Source organism: Camelus ferus, chromosome 3 (genome assembly GCF_009834535.1).
Source record: "Camelus ferus isolate YT-003-E chromosome 3, BCGSAC_Cfer_1.0, whole genome shotgun sequence".
Lineage (NCBI taxonomy): Eukaryota > Metazoa > Chordata > Mammalia > Artiodactyla > Camelidae > Camelus > Camelus ferus.
Genome location: NC_045698.1, coordinates 82,636,483 through 82,649,543, shown reverse-complemented (window position 1 = coordinate 82,649,543; position 13,061 = coordinate 82,636,483). Strand labels below are relative to the sequence as shown.

General features: G+C 38.0%; 1 long non-coding RNA gene across 1 annotated transcript in view; it reads right to left on the bottom strand.

Moving 5' to 3' along the window:
- Positions 1–13,061, bottom strand: part of LOC116662675 — a 180,607-nt gene that overhangs the window by 141,293 nt on the left and 26,253 nt on the right. Inside the window, exons 6-7 of the long non-coding RNA XR_004318660.1 lie at positions 4,829–4,894; positions 2,488–2,623 (exon numbers count right to left, since the gene is read on the bottom strand). This is a non-coding gene — a long non-coding RNA (uncharacterized LOC116662675). The remainder of the gene's footprint in view (positions 1–2,487; positions 2,624–4,828; positions 4,895–13,061) is intronic.

Below are 13,061 nucleotides of genomic sequence, written 5' to 3'. Positions count from 1 at the left end.
AGAAAGGCAGTGAACTGTGACAAAAAAAGAAAAAACAAAACACATGTACAAGGGATTGGTCACAGGGTCAGAAACAAAGTAAAGGAAAACTTAATTCTGCTGATCTTCCTTCCACTCACTCTTCTTTCTTCCAAGTCTTCCAGTCTCTATCCTCTGACTTTCCCCCATTGTGTAATTTTATCCACTCTTCTTAAGCCTTCAACTATCACATCCAGGCAGAATAACGCAAAAGTCTTTTTGAAGTTTACAATGTTGGGTCAATTTTTGGTGTACAGCATAATGCTTCAGTCGTACATGAACATACATACTATTTGTTGTCATTTTCTTTTTCACTATATGTTACTATAAGATATTGCGCTATGCAGTATAAACTTGTTGTCTTTTTCTAACCTAAACTTTATTCTTCAGTTACAGCCCCAACTGCTTGAATATTCCCCAGAAACTCAGAAATAATTCATCCCAGACTTACCATATCTTCATCCTACCACAGTAACTGGAAACTCCCCCTGACTTGCTTATTCATACTAGGGGCATCAGCTGTCTCCTATTCCACCATGCTCACTACTCCAGGCATCTTTTTACTACCTTCTCCCACAACCCCCGTATCTAAGCCTGTTGCCAGAGAATCCAGATTGTGAGTCATTTTGTAAATTCTCATGTGGGCTTCCATCTTCCTTGCCAGCCTTGTCTCCCACCTTCTCTTCATGATTATCATCCTATTCTTGGAACATAATGCATGCCTTGCCTCTACATTATTTACTCTAATAGAAATACCTTTTACCAAATAGTCCTGTCTGTTAAAAAGGAAAAGTTTTTAGCATATGTGTCAAGTGCCACTTCCTTCGGAAACTTTCCTCTTTTCTTTTCCCCAGTTAAATACCCTCTTCTTAATAATTGACTTACACACTACTCTAATAAACAGTGTACTCTAGTATGTATTAAAATCATGTATTGTACACTATAATCATGTCCTACTATTATGTATATAGCTGTTTGTATAACTATTTTATATTGTGATAATGTATTATGCATTATACTCATCCTTATAAAGTATAGAAATATCTCTGATGCTAAATTTCAATTGTTTGAAAGCAGGACAGGTCCTATTTGTTTTATGCTCTGCAGTGTATATCTTCAGTAAATAATTTCTGAATTGTCTTGAGTTGTGCTGGATTTTCTGGTATGCATATCAAATTTTCAGGCAAAATTATTTCTAAAACTAAACAAAGACTATCAAAAATCCAAAAGCTGTGCATTATATATCCTTCTACATCCAAGCACAGAGGCACATTTTTCACCACTTAGAAAATAACTAAAGAAAACTAGAATAATTTTACAAAAAATATTTAACTTTGAAATATCAACCAAGTCAATCCCTGTAAAAGTGACAAGTTTGTGTCTATAGTTCAAGTTAAAAGGATCTGGTAACAATCCATTTTTCTCTCCCAGACAAATTAAATCATTCTGAATAAGCATGCAATATTTTGTTAGCTAAATGAAACCACTTGTGCCTGCATTGCAATTTTACTGATTGGCACATATATGAAACAGAGACTGAAAAACAAATGTTTTGCAAGGATGTTTTCTGTTTACACAAAAACACCCACTCTTACTAAGAATGAATAATTTGGACCTAAAAGTTTCCCCTAGAAAACTTTGAAAAATGCTTTCATTTAATCAATCTTCCTACATATTTTTCTAATTATCTGGGACAGCTGCATGAAAATATGTTCTCTGATTTAGCTATTCATTTCCTTAATAACCATAACTGAGTATTAGCATTATAATTTCCTGAATAATGTTCATTAGATTCTCCTCTAATGACGTCAACACCTGTTTTATATTTTTCCTGAAGCCCTACTCCCTTAAGGACCACCCTCCATCTTGCTTTTGTTTGTAACCATATGCAGTGGAACTCTTGTTTGTTTCCTTTTCAGTTTTGTTTTGTTTGCCTATCCTATTCATAGCTCATTCTTCTGTTATCAAGTCCCAATTTTCTTTTGGGCAAACTCCCTTCCCCACACCCTCAGTCCTTGTGGTCTGGGTTAGTGAAAAAGACTCCTACCCTAAGCTCTAAAAACCTGCTAAGTCAGATCACTGTATCGCCTGACTGTAGTGTTCAATTCACAAAGGAATAATGAACCAAGGAATAATTCATAAGAATCAGGCTAGAGTCCGGTGGAAACCCTTAGAAAGGTGCTCTCTTTCTACTAGGGTTGGTAAACAGACAGACTATAACTTAGATGCTTCTGGAGGGGAGCCTACCTATAGAGGAAACAAAAAAGCAGAACAAGAGGTGGAGAAACAAGAGATTTCTGGCACAACTCCTTGTTTACCTGCATTCAGAGATAACTTCTCTGGATTTTTAATTATGTAGGCCAGTACTTTTTTAATTCAGCTAATTTGTAAGTTAATAAATACTCTCCTTTTTGTAATTAAATTAGTTTGAATTGCTTTTCTGTCCCTTGCCAGTGAAAAGATTTGTACCTGGTATGCCATGGAACACTGCACGCTCTTCAACTGCCTTCCTTTCTGCCCAAAGACCCGTGTTGGCCTGGCCTCCTCTCTGCTCTGCAGCTGTCACAAGGAAGTCTCTTTCCAGGGCCCAATACACAACCTTCATCTACAAAGTCAAGAAACACTTTTGGGCTTTATTCTAATTTCCCTCTACATTACTCTACCTACCAGTGTGCTGTGCAATGTCATTTTTAAAATGTTCATTTACTGCTCCATCCCTGAATGCCATTCAATTCCTTCTGCTTCTTTCATATTTCCCAAAACAGGCTTTAAAGTTTTAAATTATTTCAAATAGTCAGAAACACAATAAAACATAGAAATAATTCACAACAGACATTTAAATGAATAAGGTAACTAATAAGGGCTTTGAGATACATATTCCATAAACTGGTGATCCTGAAATAGACAAAGAGGCCAGTATATATTGAGGAGCATTTAGAAGGCCCCCACTGCACCACCTCACTGCTTATCCTACTTCCTGTGAAATCACCATTAATAATTTCACCATTTGAGTTTTTTTAAAAAGCGAGCTGGGCAATGGTGACACTAAAAATCTATATTTAAAAATCTATATTTATGGCATGATATCCATGAGTCTATCCATGGGAAAAAACAGAAAAGGAAATATAAAAGTGTAAGTATCCTAGAAAATCCACTCCTGGTGGACTTCAAAAGATACCACCATTCAGTTCCATGTTGCACATGAATAAAACTTTCATTTTGCATGACTAACATACCTTTAGAAGACCTCAATTTTTCTACTAGAAGTTATAAAAAACTGGAATAGGACTTGAAATAAATTGCTCTGCCTTGCTCAAAAAAAAAAAAAAAAAAAAAAACAGAACTGATGTGTGTAAATTTTCCAAGCTTCATTTTCTTCATCAAGCTTGTTGACAAGGGACATTATATTATTTCTGACTTTCATCTCACTATTCAGAAAGGATGATCGAAGCGGCCTTAATAATAGATCAGTCTCATTAATAAAACTTCTGCTCTACTCCAATTTACATGAACTTCATTATGAAAAGTAATTGGCCACACTGAATTTACTGTGGGAGTCAGTGAACACTGAATACAAAAGCTCAGGGAGATTTAAGAGGAAGGCCTGATTCAAGGTTATGTATGTTGTAAAAAAAAAAAAAAGCTGAGTGGTCCTCAGAGTTGGGGAAAATAAAGTTGGGTATATTTAAAAATCACTCAACCTGAAATTAAGCTTTAAATTTCGAATAAATAAATGTCTTGCTGGACAGAAAAATCTAGGGCCCCAAACCCAATGGACACAAGAAAATAATTTTGTGACCATGTTACTGTCAGACATCAATGTCATAGTAATTGAAACCTGGTTACTGGCTGATCTGACTCTCCCTCCTCTTGTATCACCTTGTTCCAATCATGCATCTAAGGTGACTGTCAGAGCTGGGGAGTGATGACAAGGGCCCCCATCGCATCTGTGATACACAGTTAAAGATTTTCATTTCATGTGCAATATTGAACAGATCTTTTAAGTGAATGAAATCACTGGAGATCTCAGCTTCCATACAACATTCCTGAAGGCCATTTGGGAGGGGGCTGGGCTACAAATTTTGAAGGAGCAAAGGATAAGATTATAAGATAATACTAGTACTTCATCGTCCCCAATTGTATTATTGAAAAGAGATGGCGAACAACCTCCAGAATTCCCTCTAGTTGAGAGCGTACAAATCAGAAAGCTGTATGCACTCCTTTGCTTATGTAAATTGGAGTAGAGCAGACATTTTATTAATGAGACTGATCTATTATTAAGGCTGCTTCGATCATCCTTTCTGAATAGTATGATAAAAGTCAGAAATAATATAATGTCCCTTGTTAACAGGTTTGATGAAGAAAATGAAGCTTGGAAAATTTACACACATCATTTTTTTTTTTTTGAGCAAGGCAGAGCAATTTATTTCAGGTCATATTGCCAGTAGTAAGGCTCAGTGACGTATGTTTTGCCCTCATATTCTGAGACTGGAAGTTGAGAAATTTGTATATATCAGGTATTATAATCAGGACAGATTCTGAAGCTATTAAGAAGGTCTAGGAACTCAGGGTTCCACATTTACATATGTGTGTATAACTATTTTTATATATGCATGCAGATTATTCAAATCCGACCAAAAATAACACTTTGTAGAAGGCTCTCTCCTCCAACAATCCAAATTCTATCCAATCTTAAATCCCTGTTCAAGGTCTACCTTCTCTGTGGTCTTCCCTAATAAATCCAGCCCACACTCTTCCTCCTCCCTCAAATCTAACTTCTACCACCATCACACATTCACTGAGTACTTACTGAAGTGCAGGACCTTATTCCTGAAGTCATCAGGCTGTTTCTTAGCTTGAAATAGTTTAAAGCTAGCTGTGAAGACAAGATGCAGACACAACAAAGTGTAAACAACAGCCCACAGTTACTGTGGCTCACGGGGCGAGTGAACACAGAATGTGGAGGAGGATGGGCTCCCAAAGGCTGGGTCAGGCAGAGGCAGGAAGAGTTTATGAAGGAGGCAAGTTCAAGTTTGTTCTTGAAGAAAGGTCCCTCTCATAAGGCCAGAGTGAAAGAGGAAGTCCTGGCAGCATGAACAAGATGTGGAGGCAGAGACGGACCAACCTAGGACAGACGGGAAGCCTTAAGGGAAGCTCACATGTTCTCTTCATCTGTGGGTTTATCCATCACTAAAGGTGCAGCACCTGTGCTCCAGGTCAATCTCACTAACCAAAGAGTGAAAGAAATGGTATAGCGTATACTAAAATAATTTTGTTTAGGTAGCATTATGTCAGTGGAGGGGGGCTGAAGAGGGATTCGAGGAGGTGAGCTGCCCAACCGGAAAAATGTGTGAGGAGCCTTGGGGCCGCGAAACAGACCGCACGAGGAGCCCACATGGAGCAAAACAGCATTTTATTCTAGTTCAACAAGATGGCATGCGCCCACGTGGTGCACTTGTCCTGTCTTTATCCTTTCTGCCCGCACATGCGTATTGTTCATTTCTTTGTTCATAAGGCTTACAAAACGCTACTAGCGCATGCGTACATTTACTTCTTTGTTCATAATGCTTACATAACTGGCGTGTGGGTACATCTACTTCTTACCTCATACACAGGCGAGTTGTTGTGACCTTTGACCTGGGTCCCACAGCCTGCTCACTTAAGGCTGTCGACACATTAGCAAGACAGAAAAAGATGCCAGACTAGTATCCACACTGACTGGGGTCCAGTTTTGCTGGCTGTCTAAATTTGGGCCACAAGCTCAATAACAATAAGTCGTTAACTCTCACATTTGAGGGAGGAAACTTTCATTTATGACCCATAACATAAACAGTAAAAAAGGGAATAAATTTTCCTTTAAAGTCACAATTGAATTTGAAATCCCCAGCGGGGATGAACTAAAGCAACATAAAAACATAAATGAGACCTACTCACAAGCGCTAGTTACTTCCTCTTAACCATTAAGGAAAACACGCGTAGATTCACAAAGGTTTATGCTTTGTTAAGAGATACTCTGCAGAAACCCAGTTTCCCTTCTAACAGCCCAGTGAGTTTCAATCTTGGTTGCACATTAAAAGCACCTGGCGAGTTTTTACCATCCACTGAAAACAGGGCCCCACCTGATCCACTAACTCAGACTCTTCAGGGATGGAGCCCAGGCAGGTGGATTTCCAGAATTAAAAGCCACTGACATCTCCCTTCTTCCAACCACCAACAGGCGTTCCCAGTTTTTCATTCTTACTGGAGGCCACTCAGAGTACCAAGTACTTTATATATCAGACTCAGTCTTACAACAGTTTTATGACAGAGAATACCCCCGTTTATAGATGAAGAAATAAGGTTCATAATAACTAAGTGATTTTGCCTGGTATAACCTAGCTAGGGACTGAACCCATTTTCACACAGATTTACTGATTCCTGAAATATCACAAAAGCAATCTGATTCAGTTATCATATTCCACTATTATCCAAGGGCTCAGTCTATAGCCCTGAGCTGCAGTTGGGAGGGGAGGTGGGGAGATGGGGAATGGGTATGAACTGCTATGAATGACTTTTGAGTCTATTTAGTCCTAATTTAGGGCAGATATCACTTAATTTTTAATTTGTTGAGCCAGGGTTAATTTCTGACTTATTGGGTAGGCTGTTTAAATGTCATTCCGTCATTCCTGCCCATTTCAAACTGTTCTTCCCATGAGCAGCTTTCACTCATGGGCCCTGTTTGCCAAGAATTCCCATCATTTTGGGAGCAAGAAAGACTGTAACTTGTTTTTGGAGCCAGTTCTTCTCATGGTACTTATGAAACATTGTTACTTTAAAACACTGTTCCACTTGAAAAGACATGGATACTGGTAACGAGCCAGTCTGTCCAAGAGTCAACACAGATTTTAAGGTAAAGGATAATACTTTCGAGTTTCATGTAATCACTTCCATAAGCTCTTGAAAGTGTTTTTAGCATTAACAAAGCCCTGTAAATGAGGGTTTGCATTGTGTTTATAGAACAGAGAATTAAGGGACACAATCCTGCCTAACTCATCCAAAAAGGGCCAAAGCAGAGAATCAAAACCACTCCCTATGCAGAGCACTAGGCCCCCATTCTGCATGTTCTCTGCTATTTAATTTAAACCCTGGCTCACTCTGCTTTCCCATTCAAACACCAAGAGGAAACACGCCGCACAATTCCAGCTTGAAGATTAGAATGGGGCTCCCAGAGAGCACCAAAGGAAAACCCAATCCCACACTGAAGATAGGCCCTTAAAAATCCTCTTTTAGTTTTGTTTGTTGCTTGGCATGTCAGCCTGCATCTCCTAATTCATTCCAGCTGTTTCTCCTGAAAGTATAGCGTTTTCTCAAAAGCACAAAGAAATGGTAGATCATCAAATGCTGATCACCAAGTCAAAGGAACGGGATATTGCTTTTACTGAGGGAAGACACAAAAATGATTATTAGGTATTTGCAGTTTTAAAATAATAGATGAAGATTTCCCTTTGATGCATAAAAACCTAATAACCATGTCATGATTATATATTCAAAATGGCTGACACATCTAAGAATTAAAATGTAGAGGACATAATCTCAGGATATGATGTTTTCTGAATATGCTAATCTTAATTGCCAAGAAATTTGCATTTCACATAATTTGAAGTCTGAATATGAGCATATTTGATATGAATCCAGTATCACCCACAAGTTTATTTTATTATCCTCATCCCTGAAAAAAAAAAGACACAGAACTCTCTAAGGCTAAAATCATAATTCTAAAATTAAAATCACTAATTACAAATCTATCAGCCTACTAATCTTTCAGGCTTAGGAATAGATTAGTACATTTTAGCAATATTGGGTTAAAATACCATTAAGTTTATACTTTTATATTGTTTCCACTTAAATATCCACCTTTACATGCTTAGGGGTTAATTCATTTCTACTTCTTTCTAAAAAAAAAAAAAAGAGAGACAGAATGAGAAAGAAAAAATGGCAATACTTTTAGCATTACCAATGCAATGAAAATAACTGAAACAGTGAGAGAAAAATAAAACACTGTCACGCACATGTTTCAGGCTAATATCTTTTCCAAGAAAAACATTTAAAAAAAAATAAAATGAGCCACAGATTGTCTACTTAGTGTATCTTCTATATTAAAATGACTGGGAAAAGAAAAAAGGAGCAGAGATCTGATGGGTCATGACAAAATGAAAGTTGCCCTTAGTCAACTGTAGTCTGCCAAAAAATGTTAGAAGTCAGTTCTTCATTCTTCTTTGGTCTCACTTCCCTTGGTTCTGGAAATCACTGAGAGCAGCATCATGGAGAAAAAAGCAGTGCCCAAAACTGTGAGTGTTCACATCAACAAACCAATCAGCTCTTTACAGAACTGGATTTATCAGACCAAAAATGTCAACTTAGTTCAAGTTTTAAATTATTTTACTTAATTGCTTTGGAGACTGACCTCTCAAACTCGTCTGTCTGTTAGGTACAAACTGTAACTCACCTGAGTTAGAAAGTTGACAGTATATCATAACCACAGCAGCCCAATTCAACTACCAACAGAACCAACTCCACCATCTGCTAGTCTAAAGATCAGTCCTCAAGCTCTACCAGCTGGTAGAGGAGACAAAACAACAAGGAATTGCTAACACGAATTCACCAACCTGACAAGGATGTATATGCAACAGCCTAAGTCCTCAAAATGACGCACCTAGATTTACATATTATACAAAACCAAAGCCCCCTCCCTTCCTTGTTCCCTTCTTGACTTCATCCTTGTTCTCTAGTACTACCTCCCTTAGGGTAGTGATGCCTCCCCCTGATTTCCATGAGCAAATTTGCTTTACACATTCACCTTTTGCTTCATCACGCCCCTCTTGAAGTTGTTTAGCGCTTGGCTCACCAGGTTTGCTGACTGACCTATCCTTCCAGATCAGTAACCCTCGGATAACTGGTTTTCTTTCAGTAATATGAAAACAGATTTTGTTTCCAGTATAAATTGTACAAAGAATTGACACCGGTGGCTATTAAATACATCTTTCTGACTTGTCTCTATGCTTGTATTTTTGAGTTTGTTTCTTAGGACAAGTCTATTTTTTCATTAGATTGTTTAAAGTCCACTTATTTCTATAATGTTCTTTGAATTAAATATACTATGATATTTTACTGTCATTTAAATCAGTAATTTGGCTCATCAACTCTAGGTATATTGGATTCAATTTGATAATATTTTAAATGGTGAGGCTATTAAAGATCTCCTTATTTTCTGTTTATTCTTTTTTTTTTTTTTTTTGGAGAAGGGGAGGTAATTAGGTTTATTTATTTATTTATTTTTAGCGGAGGCACTGGGGATTGAAGCTAGGACCTCGTGCATGCTAAGCACACACTCTACCACCAAGCTATACCCTCCTCTCCTCCTTATTTTCCGTAACATCGTTTCTTTACTATATGGCACAAGTGAGATTTTACTGTAGTTTCTGTTACCCAGAAATCTTGAAATTTTAACAAAATTTTAGGAGACATCATGAATAAATGTAATCTAATTTAATTTAAAACATATTTATTGAGTGCCTACTATGTGCCAGGAATGGTTTTCGTCTCTGCAGATACAGCAAAAAACACAACTGATAATGTTTCTGCCCTGCTGGGGCTCGACATTCTAGCAGGGTCGTCACAATAAAATGAGCAGATATATGTCATCACACTAAGTGTTTTAAGAATAAAAGAGCATTGTAAAGAGATAGATGAGACTGAAAAAATACTCTTTATAGATGGAGGTAAGGAACATTCTCCTACTTAGAAAGGTACTTAAGCTGAGATCTAAAAGGAGGAAGTAAGCGAACTTAACAGATACGTGGGGAAGAAAATTACAGACATGGGGAGAAGCAGTGTAAAGGCCCTGAGGGGTGAATGTGAATGCCTGATGTGCAAGGAATAGCAAGGTGGCCATTGTGATGGAGTGGAGGGGAATGGACTATTGTAAGGAGAGATGGCAGATGAGGACACAGAGGTAGCAGGAGTAGAAGAGGAGAGGGGAGCAGATCATGCTGGGCATTATAAATCAAAGAAAGAGTTTTAGAAATGTGAAACCAACTGAAAATTTTGAAAAGAGAACTGACAACATCTGTCTCCCAGTTTTAATGCTATATGTAAAAGAGGTTATAAGGGCAGGGTTAGAGCAGAGAGATGCATTAACATGTGACTGCATTTCTAGGCAATAGATGAGGGTACCTTGGACCAGCATAGTAGTGGTGGAGGAAGTGAACACTTTGATTTAGTAAATACTTTGAAAGGAGAACCAAGAAGGCTATGGATAGACTATTGCATGTGAGGTACACAAGAAAGAAAGATTCAAGGATAACTCCAAAATTTTCACCTGAGCAACATGGAAGAATGAAATTAACAGATATTAAGAAAGAGAAGAAAATAGAAGAACCAATGTAGAGAAAGAAATTAAGAATTTGATTTTACATTGTGGAATTAAAGATAGAACTATTATATGATCCAGCATTTCCACTTCTAAGTATATACCCAAAGGAGATAAAATCACTATCTCAAAGAGGTATCTGCACTCCCATGTTCACTGTAGCATCAATCACCAGAGCCAAGACATGGAAATAGCTTAAGTGTCTGTTGATGGATGAATAAACAAAGAAAATGTGTTGTGTATATATACAATGAAATATTATTCAACCACAAAAAGAAGGCAATCCTTCCATCTGTGACAACATGGATGAATCCTGAGGGCATTATACTACATGAAATAAGTCAGAGAAAGACAAATACTGTATTATATCACTTATATGGGAACTTTAAAAACATTAAACTTATAGAAACAGAGAGAAGAATGGTGGTTGCCAAGAGCCTAGGAATGGGGAAATTGGGGAGGTAATGGTCAAAGGATCCAGACTTTCTGTATAGATTGATAAGTTTTGGGGGTATAATTACAGCCTGGTGACTATAGTTAACAATATTGTATGCATACTTGAAAGTTGCTATGAGAGTAGAGCTTTAATGTTCTCACCATATAACAAAAACAAAAGGGTGATTATCAGAGGTGAAGGATGTGTTCACTAAGCTTATTGTGGTAAATATTTCACAATATACGTGTACATCAAATCATCACATTGTACACCTTAAACTTACACAATGTTAATGTCAATTATGTCTCTGTAAAGCTGGAAAAATTTCGAAGTTATAAAAGGAGTTTGGATTTGGAAAAGTAAAATTGGGATTCCCATTAGTCATTCAAGAGGAGCTGTCACATACGGGCAATGCAAGTCTGGCATTTGATAGGAGAAATCGGGGTAAGAAATATAAATTTGGCAATATTATATACAGGTGGTCTTTGATTGGGAAAGAGTATATGACTCTGGAGATAAGGAATTATAGAGAAGACAGAAGGCTGCTTTGAAGATCCTTGTTTTCCCACATCCAAAAGGTGAGGGAGAAGACTCAATTTCAAATAATTCAGACAGCTAGGCTTCTTAGTGTCAGAGGGCTCTTGGATAGCTATAGACATTTGATAGTTATTGTAAGTCCTTTCATTTTCAGAAGAACCGGTACTAATGAAGCTAACATCCTCTATACTTGCTGCTAGGCATCAGCTGTGAGTCTCAACTGATCTGAATCTGGACAAAACTAGTTCAAGTAATGGCAGAGGTGGACTTCCTTAAAGGGCATTGTGCTTTTCAATAATGTCTTTTAAGATAACCCAAAGGCTCTTCCCAGCCACCTGGTGTTTGAGAAATTGGTAGGGCTGCTCTACAGAGTATTTTGATTCTGATGAAGGCTCCTCAAGGAAGCCACAAATGAGGGTTTCTATCATTCAGCCTATCAGACATTCACCCTCAAAATGAGGACAAATCATTTATTCATTTTTATCCAACGGTAGTAGCCAAGATAGGCCTAATGATTCCAAACTCCTGGTATTAAAACCTTCATAGTCCCATCTCACTCTGAATAGGGCTGACCTGTATAATCAATAAAATACTATGAAAATGATGGCATATGACCTCAAAGTCTAGGTCATGAAAAAATCAGAGCTTCTACCTTTCTTTCTGTTGAATTACTTGCTTGGGAGATGTCAGCTGCCATGTTTCAAGGAAACTTAAGCAGCTCTGGAAAGAAAAGCACTTGGCAGGAGGCTGATGCCAAAGGCTAGCAAAGAACTGAGGCCTCCTATCAACAGCCATGCGAGTAAGCATCTTAAAAGAAGATTCTCCCCATTCAAGCCTTCAGATGACTGCAGCCTTGGCCAACAGCAATGACAACAGCATGAGGCCCTCAGCATAACCACCAGCTAAGCTGTCCCCAGACTCCAGAACACAGAATTGAGAATAATAAAGGCTTGTTGTTGTTCTAAGCTACTAAATTGTGGGGTAATTTGCTACAAAGCAATAGATAATGAATCCCTCCATGGGCTTTACTTTCCTATGCCTTTTTTCTCTTGTCTACACATTTGATATGGGGGTTGATTTGGTGCTTCATTTATAGGAGGACAGAAGTTGGAACAGTGGTTCTCCACTGTGGCTGCATAATGGAAATGACTTGAGAAGGTTGAAAAATACTCACACTTGTTTCCTAACCCCCGAGATTCTGATCTAATTGGTCTGGGATACAGCCTGGGCATCAAACAATACACCATCTGATTTTAGATGAGATGTGGAGCCAATATGACCTGCCAAACTTCCCTCCAAAAGTGAAAGGTGGGTAAGTGCTTTATTGGTCAGAGTTTGTAGATATGGATTCTGCAAAGAGGGTCAGCAATTAAGGTATGTCTCCCATCATTGACTGGTGATTGACACAGAGCCAATAAAATTGTGGCAGGAAGGGCAGAGGAAAAGCCAGGTAGATCTGGGCTGCTTTCCACTGTATAAAGCTTACATACCACTTAACACCAGCTGCTGTGTGCCTACAGTTTCATGATGGGCGACCGGAACTATTTTCTTCTTTTCAGCCAAATTTCTACTGCATTCAGTTCTTCTGATGCTCCATACACACCACATTCATATTAGCTAATCTACTTTCAACAAGTGAACCCAACCCAATCAGCTTAAAAA